Source organism: Pararge aegeria, chromosome 27 (genome assembly GCF_905163445.1).
Source record: "Pararge aegeria chromosome 27, ilParAegt1.1, whole genome shotgun sequence".
Lineage (NCBI taxonomy): Eukaryota > Metazoa > Arthropoda > Insecta > Lepidoptera > Nymphalidae > Pararge > Pararge aegeria.
The window spans coordinates 5770071-5797807 of NC_053206.1; the positions used below are offsets into that span (position 1 = coordinate 5770071).

The 27737-nt window shown below is 35.7% G+C and overlaps 1 protein-coding gene across 1 annotated transcript in view; it reads right to left on the bottom strand.

Moving 5' to 3' along the window:
- The window catches only part of LOC120635854 (cytoplasmic polyadenylation element-binding protein 2), a 98946-nt gene that overhangs the window by 61056 nt on the left and 10153 nt on the right, over positions 1-27737 (bottom strand). The gene's annotated exons all lie outside the window — the stretch shown is intronic.

Below are 27737 nucleotides of genomic sequence, written 5' to 3' on the forward strand. Positions count from 1 at the left end.
AGTAATAATTATTATAAGTGTGTAAATTTTATAGTTTTAGTTTATCTATGTGTACCTATAGGAAGAACAGCCTGGCCGATGTATCAAATCGCAGAAGCAGGGCTGTACTTTTCTTTTTCAAAAATTGTATCTTACGAAACTGTTAATTATAAGCATATAAAATAAGATAATGTAAGAAAACTAAATTAATAAAGAAAAAAAACTATCGTAATAATAAGGTCGTACCATATTTTTCAAAATAAAATTTATTTGATCGATTGATTGTAGAGATGACTGTGATTTTACAAAATAAAACTCTATAGGTCAATATGTAGGTGACATACTTGGATTCCTGTGGTATTTGTAAAAAACAATAAATAAAAAAACGTTAATAACACCCAATCTCCCATAATATCGACATGAGAACAACAATTTTTTTTTCCAATTCTATCATAAAAGTTTAAGTATTTTTTATGCAACAGTTGAACTGTACGTAATAATTACCTACCTAAATAAAACACCCAATCTTCCAAACTCCCCTGTAATGACATTAAAAGAACCTACAGCATCAATTTTATGCTGACCCGTGCGCTCTCAATGTCAACACAGAAACTGAGGTCAGACCAAAATGGCACCTACTGACCCATATTCGCTTACGCAGTGTGACGTCACTACAGCATTGCGCTACGACACCCCACAGAGTAAATTATGTCTTGAGCCGTACGTGATAAAGTCGAGAATTAATTGGCAACGGTTCAGAGCACCGCTTAGCATAGGCAAGCACAATGAAAAATAGGCTTTATTTTTTATTAAAAAGCAGTCTAATTCAGACTGAAGATAAGTTATAAATTTTGAATCAAGTTTTGCGGAATTTAAAATGGTTTTTTTGCAGTGGTATTAGGGTTGAAATTTCTTTGTCTATGTTTTTTTGGTGCAAGCAAAAGGTCACGGGGTCAAACTGCATTGCGATTCGAAAATGTTTCCGTTATAAGATCTACCTCCGGCCTTCTGGTTCAGTTTTATTTTAAGTTTTCAATTTAGCATAAAGCTAAAACAGTTCAATACAGCTTTACATGTCACATACGATTTATACACTAATTTCTCAGGGTCTTATATAATATATAAACAACGGGTCCCCGGGCGTCTAACAAAGCCAACAAGAGGGACATGCCATGGTGGTCTTTAGAGGAGGGGAATCCCACATAACCTCCGTCTTGCCGAAGGGCCGGAGGGAGCAACAAAGCTTTTCCACCACAACAAAAAAAAAGAAAAGTTCTTATATACGTCGTTTCACGTCGGTTAAGTTATGTTAATATAGTTTTTTATCCTAAGGTTTTTAACTTATTTGAACTGACAGAACTTTTCAAAGAACTTTTTCATGTACGCATCAAAGTGCCACCTACGCTATGGGCCTACTTGAATAAAGTGACAAATGCCGCAACCTGATAAACCGTAGATAAAACAAAATTTGGAAAATCCAAAAGTGCACGCCTCATAATCTCATTTTTTTATTCATTTTTTGTAAACAAGACACGGGAATGTCATAATGATTGCACATTGAAAGTTACAATTAATATTAGCTAGAATAATTACATGGAAATTTAACGACAGTGAATTGAACGCTCATATTAACTAAGAAATTATGTCGCGTGTTACTTTAGATAATTAAAAAAAAATTATTCCGATACGATCATTTTTTCGACCAATTTTGATACACTTACACCCGTCCATACACGGACGTCCAGAAAAGATTATGTTTAATGTTATTATTTACTATGTTAAACAAAAAAATTGTTATTGAAATGTATTTTATGTGCCTGACAAATTATTTGACTTGATATTAGTGTACTCAAATTAACCTGTAAGTGCAATATAAATAACAAAAAATCAATTTTAGTTTCGAGAAAACTGCTTTTTTTGAAATGTCGAGAGTAGAGCACATCCTCAACGCTTCGCTTATGAGGCGTGCAAAACTACTAACTAAAGATACCGGACGTTATAAAAAGGTCATAACTACGAGAAATAGCGCCTACATACATTTTGTAGTTGATACTTATAATGGCGATTTAGTATACACCCCATAAAAAAAACCGCGTCAGTGTCTGGGTGTGTATCTACGTACTTATTTGTAATTATTTCACGCCTAATACGACATGTCAAAAAACCCAGCCTTTCAAAACTTAAATGATGTTTTTTTTATTAGTATAACATAAGTGTTATAATAGGATAATATGAGTGCACTAACATCAAGTTAAATAATCTGTCTAGTACTTTTTCAAGCAATTTAGCGTTCTAAGTACTGTCGTTTAATTATAATTAATCAAAAACTAAAAAAAAATCAAGATTCGCGCATGCGCTATGTAAATTTTTCTTCTCTTCTTCTCTCTTCTCAACTTCTCATAAAATCGCGTGAGACATAAAGATATTATTTTATTTGTTATTTCATTTTAAAAAACTTTAATTTTTGTTTAAGGTTTTTTTTTAAACGTGAATGACCGCTATGAGGCTTGCACTTTTGCATTTTCCAAATTTTTTGTTTGTAATTTATGTATATTATTGATAAAAATATTGTGAACAAGCTGTTGGTGTTCCCTGAACAACCACAATTCCAAGTGGCATTAATAGAACCATTTCGCGCATTAGTTACGGAACCCTAAAAACTAACTCTAGTCATTCGATTACTTATCAGTTCACGTTGATAACATAACATCTGTTTTAACTATCTTAATAGGAGGTACAATTTTAACAAGTATGTCATTAAAACAACTTAAATTTCATTCATTCATTCATTCATTACATCTATACATCTATCTATATATATAAAAGAGAAAGTGTGTGGGTATGTTCCGTATAGGCTTCGAAACGGCTGGACCGATTTCAATTAAACTTTCAGGGAATGTCCGGATTGACGTGGCGAGTAATCCTGTAAATTTTGGTGACGATCGGAGCACTCCTATTTTTGAAACTAATAAACTAAACTGTCAAATACAGCTTTTATTTACTATGATGTTATTCTATTGTTGGGTGTTCATGGGTGAAGATAATGATCTCCACCCGCTCGAGAAGAGAATAGAAGAGAAGGAATACGGAGAGAAATAAATGATTAAATATATTATGAGGCTTAAATTAAAAATTTAATGATGTGAGGTTATTGTTTAAATAAAATAAAGCAAAATCTAGCCCGGCGAAGCGAGCTGGGTATGCTAGTATCTTATAAATTTAAAATGCATATAAAATTTTCGGAATCGACAGGATTTGAACCTGCGGCTCTCTGTCAATCGCGGCCTGAGCGCTATCTCCAATTAAGCTACGGCTCTCCAAATTAGTATATATGCCTTTCACATCGGTCTTAAAGCGACTGTAGCGTCATCTAGTAGGAAAAGTTGCAGATTCGATCTACTTTTTTAAAGGTCCATATTACAATGAGACACGTTTGAAACAAGAGATGACACATTGTTTTTTTATAATTTTTATTAGTGTTTTTACCTACACTTGGAGGAATTATCAATTTTATAAACTAAAATGCATTTAAAAAAAAAATTCTAAATAAATCTTATATTATATATAAAAATGTTATGTTGGTTTGTGTACGCTTCAAAAACTCAAAAAGTTCTGCACCGATCGGGCTAAAATTTTAGCATGATATTTTTCTCAACCATTCAATCACAATGTGCCACAGCAAAGCGTGGCAGGGTACACCTAGTAATTTATAAATTACAAATTTAAAAAACCCCCCGAGTGTCAAAAATTATTTATTACACCAGAACATAAACTTTATCAATTGACAACTTATAAAAGAAACTAGGGTGTAATGGCGGCCTTATCGCTGATAGTGATCTCTTCCAACCCAATAATAATAATAATAAATATTAACATACTACGACAATACACACATCGCCATCTTGCCCCAAAGTAAGCGTAGCTTGTGTTATGGGTACTAAGATGACTGATGTTTTTATGAATAACTAGTTGTACCCGGCCACGCTGTGCTGTGGCATATTTTTATGGAATGGTTGAGAAATGAGAAACAAAACAAAGAAAACATTAAATATGCCAGCGAGTGTTTTCTCGCTTTCGTCAGATGGCGCGGTCACTGGTACATCGATCGTTACTGATTGAAAAAACTGTAGTTTCGCGGTCGCGGATATGTGACTGATGCAAAAAATAGATAAAAACAATCCTTGATGCGTATTATACTATCTATCATGCTAAAGTTTCAGCTCGAACGGTGCAGAACTTTTTGAGTTTTTGAAGCGTACACAAACCAACATAACATTTATATATATATGAATAATATACATTAATACTTAGAATATACATATAAACATTACATTATTTCCTCGGAATCGAACCCACGGCCTAGGGCTCAGAAAGCAAGGCCGTTGCTAACCGCGCCAATCGGCCAATAATTTGTAGTTACAATATTCTCATTTGATCCCCATATTGAGGGAATGGTGAAAAAATAAATGTAACTCGCCATTTTGTGATAGTGGTCATCTCGGATTTGAAATTTGTCATAGTGTACATCATTTAACTTAACTTACAACTAACTTAATTGCTAAGTAACTTAATTATTAAGTACTGATTTAACTTGCTCCGGTTTCAGAGCGAAACGTGCGTAGAGGGTACATTGTCAAAGATCTGTTTGGTGTGGAGTATAAGGATTGAAGAAATTATAAATCACACTATACAGATTCTCCTGCTTTTCGCGGAGCATAGCAAATTAAGCTTAATAATTTTGGCTTTACAAATAGATTGCAAACGTACATTTTTAGTTACTCGTACAAAAGTTGTAAGTTACATATACCTACTTAGAGTCTTTCCCGTAACTACAAAACCGTTTCCTCGAAAGTTAATTTAAACATTCACTTTAACGTTATCAGTTAATGCATTGATAACGAATCCACATTAACATTATGCACCCTTAGCACACCTGTCGTCTCGAAATCGTTGATGGTCTTCGTGTCTCGAAATACTATTACTTTAGAGAAAAATTAACTTAATTATGACTTCCTGACGTAGTGAAAATTGTTTTTTTTATTATGTGGCAGGCTGTGGTGTGCATAGAGGGTATGTACAGGGTATGCAGATGATATAAAATAAAGAAAATCTCCAGTGTGAGTTATAAATACTTAAGGGTAGGCTTTTTATAACTCTTACTCTATGCACGCCGCTGGTGGCAGGTCCCGGGTTAGTCCCCGCCGAGGGCAATATGGAATTTATGATTTCGGAAATTCCGTGGTCTGGCTAGGCTTAAGACTTACGACTCATATTGTTATTTATTTATTCAATTACAAGTCCATAAACAAGGTCATAAAGATTACATAATGTTTGCATTTGAAATGGAACCCTGTAACCAGATTGAGAGGCGGACTTATTATTGTCAATATTAAATATTCTCATTTAAGAAGTCGTTTATTTTATAATAAGCTTTCTCCAGCAAGTAATGTTTTAAGGATTTTGTAAATAAGTATATACTTTCTTTTCCTTTTATATGTTCCGGGATTTTGTTGTAAATTTATGTGCTCATGGGGTTTTGGCCGGTGCTGTGGACTTTTAACTTAGATGGCGGTAGGACCAAGTTGTGTTTGCGCATGCGCTGCAATGTATCCTGCCGGGGCATTGTCTTGGAGTTTTTTAAATTTATTGGTGGTCACAGGGCGGCACTATGGTCGTGACCTTGCATGCCCTGCGAAGTGGTGTTCAGTTTATAGGCGATGGTTTACCACTAGGCATCACGTGAGCCATCTGCTTCGTCCGTCAATTATTACAAAAACTCGACTCTACTTCTTACGTTACTCATTATATCTGTAAAACTATCAACGTTATCGAGCTTTGGAATTTCGTACTAAGGGTACAGTTGAATGTTTTGTGAAAATATGCAGAACGTTACAATTTACGTAAACTAGGTTAGAGGACCTCTATGGCACAGAGTGCGATGTATATCAAAAGGTCTTGGATTCAGTTGAGGTTTATGATCCTCAAAGCCTTGAGGCTAACCTCATAACCAGCGAGCCAATTGAGACCAACGAGGCTGCTAAGACGAACGAGGCGGTTCAGACCGACGAGGCGGTTCAGACCGACGAGGCAGTTCAGACCGACGAGGCAGTTAAGAACAACAATGCAGTTAAATAAATAAATAAATAAATATACTACGACAATACGCACATCGCCATCTAGCCCCAAAGTAAGCGTAGCTTGTGTTATGGGTACTAAGATAGCTGTTGAATATTTTTTTATGAATATAATACATACAGATAAACACCCAGACACTGAAAAATAATCATATTCATCACACAAACATTTTCCAGTTTTGGGAATCGAACCCACGGCCTAGGACGCAAAAAGCAGGGTCAGGGGAAAGCCCACTGCGCCAATGGGTCGTCAAGACACATGGGGTAGTCAAGATCCGCGAGACATTTAAAACCTTAGAGGCAGTTGAGACCAGCGACAACTTTACACTTCTCAAGTGTACATGTCTTTATATAAACGAAAAAAACATGTAAAACGACGATGACTAATATCACGGGTAAACATATTTATTCGAATAAATAAAAAGACAGATAAATATTTTGATCCGACATCTGTCAAATAACCGATAACGCACCTGTACGTATGTTTATCATCTGTTTATCAGTCACTAATAGAATTTGAGGTCACTAAACAGTGCGACCTCAAATGACAGGTGCTCAAATAAAAAATAAAAGAATTCCAATTCATTAATTACGTGAAAAATTTAAAGAAATAGGTAGGTATACTTACAGTAGCTTCGCAATATATTTATAACAATTTAAACTTTATAAAAAGAAGTGGATATAAACAATTGACTTACTAGAAACGGTCATAAATTAGTGATATCAGCATATCTGTTTAGGAAAGTACAGAAAACCTTTGTGGGGATGGGTATATGCTTTTATAACATGATGCTGGAGGTAATATTAGATTTACCATTACATAAGTTTAAAGAATGTATAAAAACACTCGCACATTCATCGAGGTTACTATACTATTGATAAATTTCTTAATAACAAGGTTGCCTGGAAGCAAGCCGCTCCGCTTTCATCTCACACAAGATAGAACAATGAATGTTAAAATGTAAAATAATGTTGGAAAACAGCAACTGAGCTTCTTGCCGGCTTCTTCTCGGTAGAATCTGCCTTCCGAACCGGTGAATGAGTCACTACAAACAGACAAACTTGCCGTTTCAAAAGTGCCTACGTGAAATAAATGAATTTTGAATTCATTTAAATGGGGCTTCATTTATAAGCACTTTGGATATTTCAAGTCTTTTGTCATGACTCTACCACCGTTTCGGACTGCAGATTTTGGCCAAATGCGGATTGGTGGACTTCACACGCCTTTTAGAACGTAGCAGAACTGTCAGGCATGCTGGTTTTCCCACGACTTTTTTCTTCACCGTTGAAACAAGCGATATTATATTTGCTTGAAATAAAAACGCGCATAACTCCGAAAACGTGCAAGTGGGTGCCGGGAATCGAACTGCAGGACATCTTTTTTTATTATTTTATTATTTAAGAAATTCTTTTATGATCAATATCATTTTACAGAACTGTATATGCATACATAAGACACTAATAGTAAAACACAAGATAACATTTACTTAAAGGCTAAAGCACCTATTGAAATATAACTACAGGACAAAAGTCTAAAATCTGAAATTTTTCGGAACCGACAGGATTTGAACCTGCGACTCTCGGGCAATCGCGGCCTGAGCGCTTTCAACAATTAAGCTACGGCTCTCCTACTGTCGATGCCCAGACACTGAAAAACATTCATGCTCATCACACAATCATTTTCCAGTAGTGGGAATCGAACCCACCGCCTTGGACTCAGAAAGCAGGGTCGCTGCAAACTGCGCAATCGGCCGTCACTTTGTATAAAATGTATGCAATAAAGTTTTTTAAACAAACAAAGATATATTAAAGACACCGAAGTCAGATAAAGTTCCGAGTCCATTGATTAAAAGAGCAAATTTGTATATGTTTTTTGTTCTAAACGCAAACTTCCTTGTCACATATGAAACAGCGATCTTTTGTTACACCATCAATTCCTCCACTAAGCCATAGCGGCTAAGCAAACCGTAATAATGTAATATTAAATCAATAATCGCAAACTCTACGTCAAAGTTCCACGCGGCGAGTTGTCTCGCTCGCACCTCGCGGATTAGAAAGAGACGCGCGGTCATTTTCACATTTCCAACATGGCGGATATTGTGGGAGACCTTGAATTTAACTGCCCTGATAAGGAATGAAAAACCTGAAACGATCGCGTAAAATTTTAGATTTTCAACCGTTTCTTTATAAAACTTTAGGTATGCTAACAGTAATTCATAGTATAGGGAATTTTTAATGAGCTGAATGCCAAATGAGATTGAAAAAAACTTTTCTTTTTTTACCCGACTGCGAAAGAAGGATGGTTATGTTTTTCGAATGTACGTATGTATGCATGCATGTATGTATTTTTATTGGCACGGCCTAACCTAAACGGCTTGCCGTATTTCTAGATGAGTGGTGTCAATAGATTCGTCTTAGTTGTGAGAGTGACACCGGATACATCAAAGAAGAAAAAAAAGAGTGTGTACTTATGTACACGCGTTAGAAGTTATTTTTAGTTAATACTAATAATATGGAAAAAAAATAACTAAAATGCAGTAGTGATTAACGATAAATATTAAAATTATTCAAGAATATTTTATTTAAATAAAAAAGATTTTATTAACGTAATAATATTTATTTATTCACACTGTTTGTACTGTTACGAAACACGTGTTCTAATGTAAAAATACTAGTATATACAACTTCAACATAGTTATCGATTTTAATGCCACCTACCTGGAACTAACTTTACGATGTAGAATGTGCGCGCGCATCGTAAAAATTCACTCTCAGCAGTTTTCTCCATCGCGCCAAATGAAGTATAACTTTAATAATTAAATAGTTAGTATAAAAAACTAAACTAATTTCTTTCTTTTAGTTTATTCATAATAGCGATTTTTTTTAGTTTTTCTTGATCTATTATTTTTATTAGAGCAAAATTAATCGGTAACCCATCCACCATTAAAGAGATAAAATATTTTTTTTTTATTCAGTGTGCCCGTCTCTCGAAATGCAAGTTCTAATTATTATTTAAAACAGGCCATTAAAAAGTAATAGCTAACGCCCTCTACCATCTAGTAGCTTAATGTTTTCTGTGGAATTTGATAGGTACGCGAACGCCATAGGTTTTTTACATTTGGGTCTAGATGGCGCTGTAGTAATTAGTAAAAAATCTTATTTTTTATAGTGAAAATTGGAATAATCTTTTCAGATTAGTGTATTGTCATCGGTCCTCGATATGTCTACAAACTTTGAAAGAAATCTGACCGTTTAAAGTGGGTCAAAATCGCGCCCAAAGAAGTCGGTTACAAACAAACATACAAGTGAAGCTAATATAAAGCGTGTAAAAATTTAAAAATTCACAAAAAACCAGACTGCGTCAATATCTGCCATCATGTTAAATACATTGAAGAACTCAAAAGATAGAAACTGAAATCTTTATTGGAATTTGCGTTTATAATCACTGCCAACTACGATTATTCAAAACAGAAAGAACTAAAACATTCGAATTAAAATATTGTTTCTATCTTTTCAGTGCTTCAATGAATTTAATAAAGATGGCAGGTATTGGTGCAGTCCGATTTTTTTTTATAGTTTTTTTTTAAATATTAAGGTGACCTGATAATACATCGCCTATAAACAGCGCAAAACGCCTTGCATGCAAGGAACACGTAATACAAAATGCCGCGCTGTGTCCATAAACCCGAGTTTCGACGGCCGACTGGCGCAGTGGGTAGCGACCCTGCTTTCTGAGTCCTAGGCCGTGGTTTCGATTCCCATAACTGGAAAATGTTTGTGTTATTATTTTTTTTTTTTTATTTATTAACGTGATTGTTTTTCAGTGTCTGGGTGTTTATCTGTATATAATAATTATATTTAAGCTAAAATGTGATATTTAAACTTATCTTAGTTTTAAGCTAAACTGTAATATTTTTTTGAAAGGCCTTAAAGGACTTGAATCCTCCATGGCCGTAAAATAAATAAAAAAAAAAAAAAGTATATATTTGTATTATATTATTAAAATATATATATATATTCAACAGCTGTCTTAGTACCCATAACACAAGCTACGCTTACTTTGGGGCTAGATGGCGATGTGTGTATTGTCGTAGTATATTTAAAAATAATTAAATTGTTTATTAAAAAAAAAAAAAACACACCAGCAACCACGCCCTTCAGACCGCAACACAGCTATGCTGCTAAGCGGTACTTCCCCGGAATCTACTACTATATATTATCTCCGTACGATTTGATATGGTCCTGCGAACAAATGTTTTATCATCATCACATGTTCCAATTACCGACCATTACGTGTCTCCTCCCACAATGAGAAGGGGTTAAGGCCGTAGTCGCTGGCCCAGTGCAGGTTGGTGGACTCCACTGAGCCAGTGGTGGACTACGGCCCAGTGGAGTTACTATTGGTAAAATTGTTACTGTCAACTGCTAAATGGTATAGACTGACTAACCGTTTAGTTTATTAAACCGCTAAGTTTAAACAATATATTAAAACACATTTAACAAATCGTGGTTGCTACACGATTGATGAATTCCTTAACGACAAGGCTACTTGGAAGCAGGCCACTCCACTCTCATCTCTCAAAAAACGAAAAAATTCTAAAGATTGTTAAAAAATCTTAAACTTTAAAATGATGTAGGAAAAGAGCAATCTGCTGAGTAATTCGATTTCAGCAGATCAGATTGCAGATTGCACTGAGAAGAGCCGGCAAGAAACTCAGCAGGTTGATATTATGAAGGTGATGAATCATACTGTCCGTGTGTTAGAAATCAAAACAAACCAAAACATTTTATCAGCGCCATAAAAAAAACAATAATAATACGTAACGATTCAATATGTTATAATTGGTGTGATAATTTCGTGATTTGGCTTGCGTTACCAATTATTGTTGGTTTAATGACCCCTTATCTGTTATCAGAATAATAAACTTTGATTAGAGCACGCAAACCTAACCTACATTCTTGATGCATGTTATTATGATACGTACATGGGACATTCCGTTTGTCCCATGCATCACTATGGGCCATCTTAGAAGGCTCGGAGTCAGTCAGCGTGCGATGGAGAGCACTATGTATCTCTGCGTGATCAAATCAGAAACGAGGAGATCCATAGAAGAACTAGAGCAACCGTACATGGGACATTCCGTTTGTCCCATGTATCGCTCACCATGGGCCGTCTGAGAAGGCTCGGAGTCACTCAGCGTGCGATGGAGAGAACTATGTATCTCTGCGTGATCAAATCAGAGATTAGGAGATCCATAGAAGAACTAGACCTACCGTACATGGGACATTTCGATTGACATGTATCGCTCACCATGGGCCAACTGAGAAGGCTCGGAGTCACTCAGCGTGCGATGGAGAGAACTATGTATCTCTGCGTGATCAAATCAGAAATGAGGAGATACATAGAAGAACTAGAGCTACCGTACATGGGACATTCCGTTTGTCCCATGTATCGCTCACCATGGACCATCTGAGAAGGCTCGGAGTTACACAGCGTGCGATGGAGAGAACTATGTATCTCTGCGTGATCAAATCAGAAATGAGGAGATCCATAGAAGAACTAGAGCTACCGTACATGGGACATTCCGTTTGTCCCATGTATCGCTCACCATGGGCCAACTGAGAAGGCTCGGAGTTACTCAGCGTGCGATGGAGAGAACTATGTATATCTGCGTGATCAAATCAGAAATGAGGAGATCTATAGAATAACTAGAGCTACCGTACATGGGACATTTCGTTTGTCCCATGTATCGCTCACTATGGGCCATCTTAGAAGGCTCGGAGTCACTCAGCGTGCGATGGAGAGAACTATGTATCTCTGCGTGATCAAATCAGAAATGAGGAGATCCGTAGAAGAACTGGAGTAGCTCAACGAGTCCCCAACAATATTGAGAATTGTAGAAGATCCATCCTATCCAGAGTACAGTGAGGTGGAAACCAGCTTTTACTTCGTAGCTGATTGCCCCAAGTACGCGCTGGTGAGATGGGAACTACAAGGTAAGGATAGAATAAGTGAAAAAGACCTAGCAAATCTCTCCATAGGGTATATTGTTAGGTTCACCAATGAGTCTGGTAGGTTTCAGGTGGAGATGCTGCCGGGACCAGTAAAAACTGCGTCTCAAATATGGGGAGACTGATCACCCATCTGGCAATGGCAGGAGTCCCCATTTAAAATATACATAGCTCAACGCGAAGCTGAAGTGGCAATGGGCGGGGTACATAGCTCGGAGAACCGATGGACTTTGGGATCCTAAGGAACTGGAGTGACAATCTCTGCAATGTCTTTCGTTGAGCAAAATTGCTTTGCTCAACGAAATACAGGAGAATCTGTAAGGTGTAATATATAATTGCTTCAATCTTTATACTCTATGCCAAACAGATCTTCGGCATTGTACTCTTTGGTTATCCCTATCCCTATCCCTACTAATATTATGAAAGTCTATGTAAGTTTGTTTGTTACGCTTTCATGCAAAAACTACTTAACCGATACTTATGAAACTTCGTACACACATTCTTGGAAATGTTAGAAGTGATATAGATACTGTTTATTCCAACATCAAGTTCGATTCCTTTGGGACAGGGAATGAAAGTGTTTGATGATTTTACACCATAACTCCGACAAATTATAACCGATTTAAATAATTATTTTTATTGTAGAGGTTATAATATGTGTTTAATTTTGCCCAAACTTTGTGTAGATGAATGTGGTTAGAGATAGAGGACAGAACTCCTCAGCGGACAGCATCAAACCCCTCATTTAAGGCTTAGAGATACTGACTACTTTAATTTTTTTAGAACTACGATTCTACCTCTATCTAACCTCTTTTCTATGTTTTTTCCTTTTACGCCTTTGGTTGCCTGGAAGAAATCGCTATGTAGCGATAAGGCCACCAAATTGTACTCTCTTGATATGTATTTATATCTCTGTAAGTACTTTTTTTTTCTTTGGTGTACAATAAAAGTGTATTCATTCATTCATTCAACTACGACTAAATTGAACGCCACATCAAAAAACAAAATCAAACGCAGACGCAGTCGCGAGCAACAGCTAGTAAATAATAACTAGCGAACCCGCGCGACTTAGTCCGCGAATTCTGAGATTCCAATATAATTGAATCCTAGCTAGATCGATTTATCGCCCCCGAAACCCCCTGTATACTTAATTTCATAAAAATCGTTGAAGCCGATTCCGAGATTCTAATTATATATATACAAGAATTGCTCGTTTAAAGATATAAGAATAAGATAAGAATTACGACAATTACACATCGCCATCTAGCCCCAAAGTAAGCGTAGCTTGTGTTATGGCTACTAAGATGACTAATGAACAATTTTACGAATAATATACATATATTACTATTAATATACAGATAAACAACTAGACACTGAAAAACATTCATGTTCATTACACAAACGTTTTCCAGTCGTGCGAATCAAACCTACAGTCTTGTATTCATAAAGCAGGTTCGCTGCCCACTGCGCCAATCGGCCGCCAATGTCGCTGGTAAACGCAGCGTTGGTCAACCCACAACGGTGTTGACAGACGACAGTAAACGAGTCGCTGGGAGCCGCTCGAAGCAAGTGGCCCAGCAACCGATGTCAAGTGAGCAACACTTCACTAGACATACATGGAGCACGTCCTACAAAATGTCGCCCTGTGTCCATTAATTTTAATCACACCGGCAACCACGCCCTTCAGACTGGAATACAGCATAGCAACAATGCTGCAGCAGAAATAAGTATGGCGATAGTACTTAGCCGAAGGAGTTCTGTCACAGAAAACTCTACTACAACTAGTTGATATGATGAGGATGGGTCAATCATTCGCTTGGCGATTCGCCTTAAGCGATATTGTTAACGATAGATTACACGTGTATCTATTTATTTATTTTATTTTATTTATTAGGTTTACTTACAAACACTTACACTAATACAACCGTTTTTAAAATTTAACTATTCTATTTAAGTGTAATGTTTTCTTAAAAGTAAACACAGCATATGAAAATATACAATAACACCATAACATGAAAACAAAAGGTATCGTGAATGAGAATATAATATAATACTAGCTGTTGCCCGCGACTTCGTCTGCGTTTGATTTTGTTTTTAAAGTATTCAGTATCGCTAAGCCTTAAATGAGTATAGTAGTATATATATATATTACATGTAACTGTCAATTAATTAAAGACAAATAATTTGCAATAAAATAAAATTGCGACTATAATTAAAGATCTAAGCTATCCTATCTCTTAAGTTGGACTAGACTGCTCACGGTGTGCCAATTTAATTTAAAATCGGTTAAGTAGTTTAGGAGTCCATCGCGGACAAACATCGTGACAGGAGATTTATATATATTAAGATAATATAATATAATAACAACATATCTCACACACTAAAAAATAAATCAAGGTACAGCAAATAAGGGTCAATTGGTCCATGATAAAAATATCTTATCTCTGAACTTATACAACGAGTCAGAGTAAATATCAACTTCAGTGCTAATGTGGTTTAGGGTCTATTGTCCAGGAGATCGCAAATGTAAGGTTACTTGCATTTTCGTCAAAGTAAAATGCCATTTTTTTGCTAGATTATCAATACTAAATGATGTGCAAATCAATAAAATGTATCTCTAAATTATAAAAAAACTTAGTCATCGATCGTTCCATGTTCGACAAAATTTGATGAGACGGTACTGCCACGAAAGTTGGAAGGACTGGCGACTAAAGCGACGCGTGGGAAGAAAAAGAAGAAAAGTAAAAGGATGGAAAGAAAAGACGGCGTGGGGGCGTCATCGGGCGTTTGGGATTATTTTTGGCGGATTTAAAGAAAGAGGAAAAGGTAATACGGAAAAGATTATAAAAGTAAAAGAGTAATTATTTTATGAGTTTAAAGTGGAGAATATAAGATTCTAATTGTTAACGTAATTGATAAAATATATGGTGGTGTATGATTCTGAGATTGGTTATTTATTTGGACTGGAGTAGTTCTTATACATCTGGAGCGACCCACCTGCTATTACTCGCGTAAGTCTTTGTTAGTACAATTTTTTTTTTTTAATAGGTAAAGGTGACGGACTAAGCAGATGGCTCACCTTCCAGGGAATGGAAGAAATAAGTCTAACAGAGTATCACCCTGTGTCCATTAACCTGAGGCGTAGGTTTTTTTTTGACAAGCTTAGTGTAAGATTTAATAAAACTAGTGGTTCCGCATTGGTTAAAATTCGTCCATAATTATTAATATCTTAATATATATAAATCTCCTGTCACCATGTTTGTCCGCGATAGACTCCTAAACTACTTAACCGCTTTTAAATTAAATTGGCACACCGCGAGCAGATAGGATCGCTTAGATCTTTAATTATAGTCGCAATTTTATTTTATTGCAAATTGCTTGTCTATAATTAATTGACAGTCACATGTTATATATATATATATATATATATATATATATATATATTACTATACTCATTTAAGGCTCAGCGATACTAAATACTTTAAAAACAAAATCAAACGCAGACGAGTCGCGGGCAACAGCTAGTCTTTATATATATATCCCTTGTGTGCGGGTGTGAACACTGAACTCCTCCCAAACGGCTGGACCGATTTGAATAAATCTTTTTGTATGCGTTTGGGTGGTTCCCTGGATGGTTTGGATTCACAAATCATCCCGACAGATGGCGCTGCAGTCTGTATCTAGGTTATTTCCTATACTGTAACTAAACTGCTGATTTACTCAGGTAGGAGACTGATTTGAAAAATTCTTACAGCGTTGGATAGCCCATCTATAGAGTATATCATGACGCTAAGAACAATAGGAGCATAGCACCAATGAAGAATGTTTCAAAATCGGGCTTTGCGGAAACAGTTAACGTGACTTTTACGCGGACGAAGTCGGTAGGGACTTCGTCCGCGTAAAAGTAAATTATAAGTTGGAACATTATTAAGTATCTATGGTCAAAGACTATACTATAATCACAGATTTTGCCAAGGCACTGACACTGACACTGTTAATTTGCCTATTTTTTTCAGACAAATTACAATCCAATTGATAATCCAGTACACACGAGTACACCGCACATATTTGTCAGGTTTCAACAAATAAGGCTTAATTTTCAGCGTTTAAACTTGTTTAATAGACCTAAAATATATTGGGTATATCAAATTAGGTCATCAGTATATTAAGAAACGTTGTGTTCTCGTTCAGATTTGTCTGGTTGTAATAAATTAAGTTGCATTGTTTAAATTTATTTACCAATGAATAGTAAGTAGACAGTGACATCTTGTTAAATTAAATTGGGTCAACGCCGTACAAAAAAAAATTTAGTGTTTATATCCTCATGGTAAAAAAACTCAACGTATCTAAATCTAAATCACTTTCCGCAAGAGAGTTAGGACAAAGAAGGACAGTTCATGAAGACTTCATATTAAGAAACAATACGAAACAAAAAAAAAGAAAATAAATATAAGAACTTTTCAAAACACGAGGCCTACAATGGCGCGGCCAATCAGGGCGCCGCACTGCGCATCGAGCGGGGAATCTAGGTCACGTGGCTGCGGCCTGGCCGATGCGGCTCAATGGGGTTGTGTCTTTGCCGAGCTTCGCATTAAAAAGTAAAAATCTCGAGGTCCAGCAAAAGGGAATTAACTAGGCATTAACTATGAATTTAGGCCGTATGGCCATCGATCTTTGCCTGTCCCTAATCATTTAAAGAATGTTTATGTTTTAAATGATTGGTATGTCTGAATGTTTTAGGAAACAGATTTTCTGATTTCACTACAAAAACTATTGAATTTTCTTTGAGAACTAAGTAATAAGATACGAATAATTACAAAGTGCAAAAAGATCTTAAACCTACATAGCAAACAAAAAAAAGACAGAATGTTGGCGGGATATTAAAAAATGCCATAGACAAATAATTTTTCGTTCGGAAATTTTTAATGACCAATTTATACTAAGCTTGAGTTAAAAGTTGGGTTTATAGTTTTAACCTACGTCACAAAAAGTACTTTGAATGTAGTTTTCACCACTCAAAAAAGCATCAGGTATTTTATTCATACAATTATTGATATTAACTAGTGGTTGCCCGCGACTCGTTCCCGTGGAAATTGCGATACATATCCCCTACGTTATTCTCTAACCCTGAACCTGAATTACCACTATGCCATAAAACATATAGACCTCTATAAAAAAAACTAATCCATCCCGCGGAAACAGTACATTTTTCAGTTACAATACCTATCCTATGTGCTTTCCATTCAGTACCTACTTGCGCGATTGACGAACAGACATCTATCCAAACTTGCGGTAAGTGCTGATTCAGTATATATGCCGGTTGCGGGCTACAGCAGTTACTACTACTACTACTACTAAATCCATACCCCTAATCGGTTTCTGCACGTACCGGAACGCTTAATTACATGGCGCGTCTTTGTAAGCAGGGCAGGACCAGAGAAAATTCATAAAATAATTAATTCCAAATTACCCCTACCCTTATAAGGCCACAGCCTTCACCGCTGCGCAATGGAGGCCGTCAAAACAGTAAAAAGGTTATGTGCCTACCACGCCATCATGAGCTGCAGCGAAATCGTAAATTTAATTTACTTCCACAAAAATAAAACTCAAAATTGCATACTTCTGGTTCAAATCCAATGTGCATTCGTATTACAATAGAATGTCAGAAAATATTAAAGAAAAAGAGAACAATAACGTGTTTATATATACCCTTAAAAAATATTTAAATAATAAATATATAAATAAATGTACTACGACAATACACACATCGCCATCTAGCCCCAAAGTAAGCGTAGCTTGTGTTATGGGTACTAAGATGACTGATGAATATTATTATGAATAATATACATAAATACTTAGAATATACATATAAACACCCAGACACTGAAAAACATTCATGCTCATCACACAAACAATTTCCAGTAGTGGGAATCGAACCCACGGCCTCTGTCTCAGAAAGCAGGGTCGCTGCAAGCTGTGCCAATCGGCTGTCAAATAAAACTAATTACGATTTTTTTAAATCATGACGTATTTTAATTTTTATTATTAAATGGTCTACCTCTGTACTACACCAATTGATGCGCCCTAACAGGGTTTTCATAACAATTGCTTTTCATTATTGTAATATTATTAAGAACAATGTACGCGTAATGTAATGTGAAATGCAAATAAATTGAAATTAAAATTGAAATTGTTCTTCACGTACCTACTTTGGTAGGTTGCCTGGTAGAGGCCGCCTCTTGTACCTTTTCTTATTTAATTTTGTGTTTTTTTTGTTCTAATTCCTTGTATTTGGTGTATTGTACCTTTTCTTTTTTTATTTTGTGTTTTTTTTTTGTTCTAATTCTGTGTCGGTATTTGGTGTACCAACAATAAAGTGTATTTTGATTCGAAATTGAAACTCCTTACTACTTATCTAGATAAAATACTCGGGAAATTTTGGGCACTACGTAATACTGCATATACACTGCATTCATTTCGTAACCTTGAATTGATGCTGCATTTAGCACATTGAGGACTGCAGTGTTTTCGGGCGTTAGTTTTATATTAAGGGATTTTAATTATTACAATTCTATATCCAAGAACTAATGGTACGTGCTTCAAAGGCTCAAAGGCTTTTGTGAGTGACAGGGACGCCATCATACGTTAGAGTGAGATAGCAATATTAGAAAACTGTTTTTTTTTTCGGATACGCCGTACGCGTTGTTCCATATTCAAATCATAAAAGCCCCTAGAGACTTCAGTACAACATTACTTACCCGCTAAGCCTATAAAATGTATTGACGTACTTGACCTTTCAATAATAGGATAGTTATATTAAGGCATTGTCAAGCGAGTGGTGTGTTACATATACAATACAAGAAGAAATCTTAGTTTCGCCTACATATACTGTAAGTATACCAATTTATATAATGTTATAAAACTGCTGGGTGAAAGGACATTAGCATTTATTTTAGAACATATACGTATCTACACGCATCAAAAGTGCCATATTTGACTTTGACTTTGACTTTTAAAGACTTTTCGGAATTCCACGATATATTATGAAAATTTAAAACATACTCCGCAAAAAGCAGGAGAATCCGTATGGCGCAATTTATATCCTCGGCAATGAACTTTCTACGCACGTTGAGGAAGTTGTGAAAAAAATTAATTCGCCATTATGTGGCGAGGACTATTTTGCACCGATTTTCATCAAGCATCTTTTCATCAAGCCAAGAACAATCCCCATTAATAAACCTGTCAAACAAAAAGAAAAAAATCAAAATCTGCGCTGTGGGTTAAAAAGAAAGGGAACACAATGTTTCATAGACTTGATAATAGTAGGTATATCTTCTACTGAAATTACTTTAGAAAAAAGACGTCATTTAAGAGATCAGAAGTTGTCTTAAAAGTAATACATAACTTAATTTTCTCCCCACTTCTAAGTAATATTGATTTTGCATGTCGTAGGTTACATGCTAGACGTAAACCTCCCTTTGCGTGGCCTAGATGGAAGACAAGGTATTCGGCAAATAACTTTTTATCTCGCGCGTGCAACACTCTATACAGCAAATATAGTGAGACGGACATTAAGCACGTCAAAATTTGCATTGTTAGAAAAATAATTAGGGCAAAATAAGTATGATAACTAATATATTTGCTCTGTATGTATTTATTTCTGTATTATTTGTATTTGTATTAGCAGTTTATTTATTATTGTTATATATAGTAGATGTAGTTTATGTTATATATTTTTAAAATTGCACTATCCCGTCTCCATACTCCTTTTCTTCTTTCATTAAGGGTTGTCTGGAGGAGATCGCTTAAAGCGATAGACTGCCTTTGCGCATTTTTATTCTTCTTATATTTATGTTTTCAATTTATGTTATAAATTGTGTGCAATAAAGAATTTATCTATCTATCTATCTATCTATCTATCTATCTATCTATCTATCTATCTATCTATGATAAGCTCTGTAAAGTTTTTGTTTTTTAATTTTTTTTATGTTGTTTTCGCTTGATAGTGGATGCCTAAGAAATTTGTGGTTAATGTTGTCGTTTGTGTATAACTAAGTTGTGGAAACTTCATTTGTAATAAAAATACGGCATTACTCTTATGTTTAATAGTACAAGTTTAGAGCTTCGTCCCAAGGTTGATTATTCGGTATTTAAAGGCTTCGCAGATTATAAATACAAAGCTTTTTAATAAGGCTTTTAGCGTATGGAGGGTAGAGGTAAGGAGAGTCATCTGTGTATATGAAAAAGTGTCGTCAAAATGTATTAAATTAGGATGGCGCCACATTTGCATCAGGGTAACTCTTAAAAGAAGCTCTCTCTTAAGAAATAGCGGCTTACATGTTTTTGTTCACAACTCCCGCAATATGGGTATCAAATAAAAGTGCTTGTAGTATGCTACGCACTGTGACAAATTTCGAATCCAAGATGGCCGTCACCAAGACATTGTGAATGTTATAATTATTTGTTACATTCGGTTTCTTGATCAGAATACAGTCACCACTCCACTTTCAGCGGATGTCGTACGAGATGACTAACGGGTAGCCACGTACTCTGTGCTACGACCTACTGCGAACACCAGCCAGCCCAGCGTGGTGATTTTAAACAAACCCTTTTGGAGGGGGCAGCATTGGATTGTTATAGGCCATTAATGTTATATTTGAAAAACCGTATAAGCGTGAAGAGCAAATGGGTTATAGAAGGTGATAGGGTAAGTACTACAGCCTGCGTATTTCTGCTGTCAACCAGCATTGATGTGTTCCGGTCTAAAGGGCGTGGTTTCCGGTTTGATTGCCGGAACATGAAGCATAACTTTTACGCCTACGTTGACGGACACAGGGTGGCAATCATAGGCGATGTTATTCCACTTACCGTCAGGCGTACCATCCACCATCTGCATAATTCGTCATTTATTACTGTTATGAAAAAGGTTTCGCAGAATTTCGTCTTAGCTGTATCTTTTTGACAGCTAACATTCTGTCGCCATTTGAAGCGTCGAATGTGACATACAACTGTCTCTTGAACTAATATTATAGTGTTTTTAATAATATTCAAAAAGTTACGTTGTTGCTCCGTTGCAGTATGATTGTAGGTGAAACAAACAAACATATTTGAGCATTTAAATGATGTAAGGGTTGACCTTATTTACCCTTTGTTTGTATTGACATCCTAATTTAATTAAATATCTGTGTAACTTTTGATTTCCGAACGCAAACGTGTGAATTCCCGCCTTTGATGGGAGTGTGACATTTATTTTATTTTAATCGTACCATCGATTCTACAGACGCAATCACGTGACCTAGATTCACCGCTCGATGAAAACGTGGCGCTTGTATACTCATTGGAAAAGTGCTATGGCTTTCAAGAGTAACTATTACATACGTTTTCCAATAGACTATATAACTTAACATCAGGTAAAATTTCAGCCCGAAAGCATTGTAAAAACTTTTAAAAAATAAAGAAAAGTACGGAATTCTCCCACTAAGGATTACATATTTTGGGAGGAAACGAATAAATAGTTAGACGCGATCATTCCGGCCATTTTGAGCGCTTGGCGCATCTGCCCAGGATGTTTTAGAATTCCGCGCGCAATGTTTGTTTATTAATAATTAATCGATTTCTCAACCACAGTGCGTTGTAAAATCAAACACCTTTTTAGGATGAAGGAAGGAAGGTTTCTGAACGTATTGTTTGTAATAAATAAAAAAATGAAGTTACAAATTACAGCACAATTATATTGGACTGGTTGTCGTGCAAATTAAACTGAAGTAATGTCCATTTTAGTAACAAACGTTTAATTTCCAAACAAAAACGTGCAGAAACCATTTTATAATGTGATAGTAGTTTTATTTTTATCATACCATCGACACTATAGACGCAGCAACGTGACCTAGATTTCCCGCTCGATGAAAAATGTCATAACCCTTCCAGATTAACGCTTTCCATACATTCACATTATACTGCATCGTCAAAAACCATTGCAGGTGATGTCGCTGGAAAAAAAAATCTCATAACTCAAGGGCTAAAATATGGAGGGTAGAGGTAAGGAGAGTCATCTTATATGGGAGAAAAGTTGAAAAAGTGTCCAGTGTATGCGCTAAATAACAGTTCAAAAATCCTCCACAATGGCGCTGGTGGATGCACAGGGTATGGTATGAATGTAGCAATCGTAGATGAATTGAAGTATGCCGAGTTAAAAAATCTAATGTCATTATCGACTAAAGTAGTTAATTATTGAGAATTTCAACAACTTGCGTTGTACAAAATATTGTGGTAAATATAACCTTACTTCCTTGTATCTCCATACTTCCTTGTTTATTTTTCAAGCCTACTCTAACAATATTTATATTTGGCGCTTCTTTTAAGAGTTACCCTGATGCAAATGTGGCGCCATCCTAATTTAATACATTTTGACGACACTTTTTCATATACACAGATGACTCTCCTTACCTCTACCCTCCATACGCTAAAAGCCTTATTAAAAAGCTTTGTATTTATAATCTGCGAAGCCTTTAAATACCGAATAATCAACCTTGGGACGAAGCTCTAAACTTGTACTATTAAACATAAGAGTAATGCCGTATTTTTATTACAAATGAAGTTTCCACAACTTAGTTATACACAAACGACAACATTAACCACAAATTTCTTAGGCATCCACTATCAAGCGAAAACAACATAAAAAAAATTAAAAAACAAAAACTTTACAGAGCTTATCATAGATAGATAGATAGATAGATAGATAGATAGATAGATAGATAGATAGATAGATAAATTCTTTATTGCACACAATTTATAACATAAATTGTGTGCAATAAAGAATTTATCTATCTATCTATCTATCTATCTATCTATCTATCTATCTATCTATCTATCTATGATAAGCTCTGTAAAGTTTTTGTTTTTTAATTTTTTTTATGTTGTTTTCGCTTGATAGTGGATGCCTAAGAAATTTGTGGTTAATGTTGTCGTTTGTGTATAACTAAGTTGTGGAAACTTCATTTGTAATAAAAATACGGCATTACTCTTATGTTTAATAGTACAAGTTTAGAGCTTCGTCCCAAGGTTGATTATTCGGTATTTAAAGGCTTCGCAGATTATAAATACAAAGCTTTTTAATAAGGCTTTTAGCGTATGGAGGGTAGAGGTAAGGAGAGTCATCTGTGTATATGAAAAAGTGTCGTCAAAATGTATTAAATTAGGATGGCGCCACATTTGCATCAGGGTAACTCTTAAAAGAAGCGCCAAATATAAATATTGTTAGAGTAGGCTTGAAAAATAAACAAGGAAGTATGGAGATACAAGGAAGTAAGGTTATATTTACCACAATATTTTGTACAACGCAAGTTGTTGAAATTCTCAATAATTAACTACTTTAGTCGATAATGACATTAGATTTTTTAACTCGGCATACTTCAATTCATCTACGATTGCTACATTCATACCATACCCTGTGCATCCACCAGCGCCATTGTGGAGGATTTTTGAACTGTTATTTAGCGCATACACTGGACACTTTTTCAACTTTTCTCCCATATAAGATGACTCTCCTTACCTCTACCCTCCATATTTTAGCCCTTGAGTTATGAGATTTTTTTTTCCAGCGACATCACCTGCAATGGTTTTTGACGATGCAGTATAATGTGAATGTATGGAAAGCGTTAATCTGGAAGGGTTATGACATTTTTCATCGAGCGGGAAATCTAGGTCACGTTGCTGCGTCTATAGTGTCGATGGTATGATAAAAATAAAACTACTATCACATTATAAAATGGTTTCTGCACGTTTTTGTTTGGAAATTAAACGTTTGTTACTAAAATGGACATTACTTCAGTTTAATTTGCACGACAACCAGTCCAATATAATTGTGCTGTAATTTGTAACTTCATTTTTTTATTTATTACAAACAATACGTTCAGAAACCTTCCTTCCTTCATCCTAAAAAGGTGTTTGATTTTACAACGCACTGTGGTTGAGAAATCGATTAATTATTAATAAACAAACATTGCGCGCGGAATTCTAAAACATCCTGGGCAGATGCGCCAAGCGCTCAAAATGGCCGGAATGATCGCGTCTAACTATTTATTCGTTTCCTCCCAAAATATGTAATCCTTAGTGGGAGAATTCCGTACTTTTCTTTATTTTTTAAAAGTTTTTACAATGCTTTCGGGCTGAAATTTTACCTGATGTTAAGTTATATAGTCTATTGGAAAACGTATGTAATAGTTACTCTTGAAAGCCATAGCACTTTTCCAATGAGTATACAAGCGCCACGTTTTCATCGAGCGGTGAATCTAGGTCACGTGATTGCGTCTGTAGAATCGATGGTACGATTAAAATAAAATAAATGTCACACTCCCATCAAAGGCGGGAATTCACACGTTTGCGTTCGGAAATCAAAAGTTACACAGATATTTAATTAAATTAGGATGTCAATACAAACAAAGGGTAAATAAGGTCAACCCTTACATCATTTAAATGCTCAAATATGTTTGTTTGTTTCACCTACAATCATACTGCAACGGAGCAACAACGTAACTTTTTGAATATTATTAAAAACACTATAATATTAGTTCAAGAGACAGTTGTATGTCACATTCGACGCTTCAAATGGCGACAGAATGTTAGCTGTCAAAAAGATACAGCTAAGACGAAATTCTGCGAAACCTTTTTCATAACAGTAATAAATGACGAATTATGCAGATGGTGGATGGTACGCCTGACGGTAAGTGGAATAACATCGCCTATGATTGCCACCCTGTGTCCGTCAACGTAGGCGTAAAAGTTATGCTTCATGTTCCGGCAATCAAACCGGAAACCACGCCCTTTAGACCGGAACACATCAATGCTGGTTGACAGCAGAAATACGCAGGCTGTAGTACTTACCCTATCACCTTCTATAACCCATTTGCTCTTCACGCTTATACGGTTTTTCAAATATAACATTAATGGCCTATAACAATCCAATGCTGCCCCCTCCAAAAGGGTTTGTTTAAAATCACCACGCTGGGCTGGCTGGTGTTCGCAGTAGGTCGTAGCACAGAGTACGTGGCTACCCGTTAGTCATCTCGTACGACATCCGCTGAAAGTGGAGTGGTGACTGTATTCTGATCAAGAAACCGAATGTAACAAATAATTATAACATTCACAATGTCTTGGTGACGGCCATCTTGGATTCGAAATTTGTCACAGTGCGTAGCATACTACAAGCACTTTTATTTGATACCCATATTGCGGGAGTTGTGAACAAAAACATGTAAGCCGCTATTTCGTAGCAGCGGCCACCTTGATTTGCATCAAACATAACCAACACTCCCGACTAATTCACCTTTCGAACAATAAAAAACAAAATCCAAATCATACGTTCGGAAAAAACGATGCCACAGTCAGACACACACACATCCGTGTCAAACTTATAACACCGCCGCTTTTGCTTTTACTTATTATAACCAATTTTAACATTATATTCATAGCAGTAAAAAATACCTACACACGTTGATAATATAATCGGTATTATTTTTTATAGATGTATATGTATACAGAAATGTCCTACTGCAATTTTTAATCTGCAGCGTAAAACGGCGTTAGCCTGGAAGGGTACAGTATTTTTCATCGAGCGGGAAATCTAGGTCACGTGGCTGCGGCCTCTAGGCTCCACGGGGCTGAGTTTATGGTCCGATTAAAAAAAAATAACTATCACATAACACGTTGCTCCAAAGAGCAATCAAACCTTTTACATTTTTTTTCGTTGTTCTAGTTGTTGACGCATTGACGTATTTATTATTATTATTATAAATTTATATGATTCTCCAGTATCCACCAATCCCTACTGGGCCAGCGACGTGGACTATGGCCTTTACCCCTTCTCATTGTGGGTGGAGACATAAACATGATGGATAAATAAAAAAAAATACATATACTACGACAGCTGATGAATTCGCGTCGGACCGTTAGTAACTTTTTGACCATTGGTCGTAAGTGCATACCATTTATAATTTATTTGAAGTACGTAATCAACCGCGTAGGTGTACGCTAAATCTCATATGAGTTTATGCTTATACCTTCATATTTAAAAATTGTAAGTTTTTATTAACGGCCGACTCGCGAAGTGGGCAGCGACCCTGCTTTCTGAGTCCGAGGCCGCGGGCTCGATTCCCACAACTGGAAAATATTTATGTGATGAACATGAATGTTTTTCATTGGCTGGGTGTTTATCTGTATATTATAAGTATTTATGTATATTATTTATGGAAATATTCATCAGTCATCTCAGTACCTTTATATATATATATTACTTTTATTTTACGTTATATATATAATTCTTGTATGCGTGTGTATGTCACTGAACTCCTCCCAAACGGCTGGACCGATTTGAATGATTTTTTTGGTATGCATTTGGGTGGCACCCTGGATGCTTTAGATTCACAAATTAGCCCGACAGATGGCGCTGGGGTCCGCTAGTATATATATATATATATATATATATATATATATATATATATATATATATATATATCGATGTTTATGTATGTCTATTTATTTTCGAATATATATGTATATATATAATTCCGATCTATCCGCAATATCCCGCTCTCTTGCAGCTTTTCCTCCTGCCAAAGGTTGATTGTAAGAGATCGCTTGCAGCAATAAGGCCGCCTATGCATGCCTACAATTCTTGTTCTTTTGTTTCTTCTTTATTTTATGTATATTTTGATGTTTGTGTGCAATAAAGTATTTCTTCTTCTCCTTCTTCTAAATCTACCCTGACCTACCGCGTCGACTCACCGGACCACCTTCATCAAAATGATTTCATTAAACTGTACTGTTATTTCCTAATTTTAACGCGTTCGGACAAATATATTAATTTAATTAGATATATACTCGTACGACTACCGCGGGGAGATTAGGGGTGGGGACAACCTGACAAGGGGTTCTTTTCTGATCTGCCTTACCATAAGATTAGTACTTTAAATGAATATTATATGGTTCAAGTACCTCGGAAATGTGAGGCGCTTGCAATCACTTGCTGTGAAGTGATCTGATATCTTATCTATGTGTTATCTATTTTTATCTACATGCGTAATAAAATTGAGAAATTCAGTCTGGGAACAAGGTTTCCTAAATATTTTGGTTGGGACACTTTTCATAGGTGTCTCTTCCGATGAGTAAATGTTTCCAATACACACTATATACCGTGACCTAGCGCGTCGAATTATCCGGCCGCATTGTTACTTTATAATCGACTTTAAAAAAAATTATAAGTAGTTCAATAAACCAAAAAAGACGCTCGGTACAAAAAAAAACAAAGTAATTTCTACGTTTTAGTTTAGTTCATTTACAAAAGAATTAAAAATTAACACCTACCTTATCGGCTGAAGATGAAAATTATATAAATTAAAAAAAATGGTTTTTATCAAATTGAAAATTGAAATAATGTTATCAAATTAGGGTATTGTCATCGGTCCTCGATATATCTACAAACTTGGAACGAAATCGGACCGTTTGAAAAGGGTCAAAATCAAGTAAAGAGTCAAGAGAACGTCCTCCGCGAACAGCAGCAGAATCTGTATGGTATAATTTATAATTACTTCAATACGTATACTCCACACCAAACAG